A 571-nucleotide genomic window follows, 5' to 3' on the forward strand; every position below is an offset into this window, starting at 1 on the left:
TTTTAATATTAATTTAACATTATATACTTCACATTTAAAACTATGAATTGTTATTTTAAATGGTTTAAAAGCATGTAGAATAGCATATGTAGGCAAGTATATTTCTCTGTTATCAAACGCACAAAGGAGAAAAAAAGAAACGGGGCAGGGTTCGGTGGTTAAATCATCCGTCCTCACCAATGCCAAAACCAAATCTACGCCCTTGGCTTATGGCACCAGTACCGAAGACGATTGGGGACAATAAAAAGAAGCAAATCAAATAAAAAAACAAAAACGGGGGCGTCCGTTTCTTTTAAAGAATTCTGGCATTAACCTCAGAATTCTGGGGAAACAAAAAGAATGACCCTCCCCTCCAATCCACTTCCGTACACCAGCCGGTGTTGTGCCAAAAAGTGATTGTCTGCCAAAAAGTGATTTCCGGTATTTGCCAAAAATTGATTGCTTGTATTTAAATAAGCTATAAGTAACTTGTTGGGCTATAATATATGAAACAGATGTCAAATGCATCCCTCATGGATTACATATAGTCATCTTGAGCCACAAACAACATCCGTGTAACAAGGTAGAAGCC

This window comes from Pundamilia nyererei, unplaced genomic scaffold (genome assembly GCF_000239375.1).
Source record: "Pundamilia nyererei isolate P.nyererei 1_Seehausen unplaced genomic scaffold, PunNye1.0 scaffold00470, whole genome shotgun sequence".
NCBI classification, from domain to species: domain Eukaryota; kingdom Metazoa; phylum Chordata; class Actinopteri; order Cichliformes; family Cichlidae; genus Pundamilia; species Pundamilia nyererei.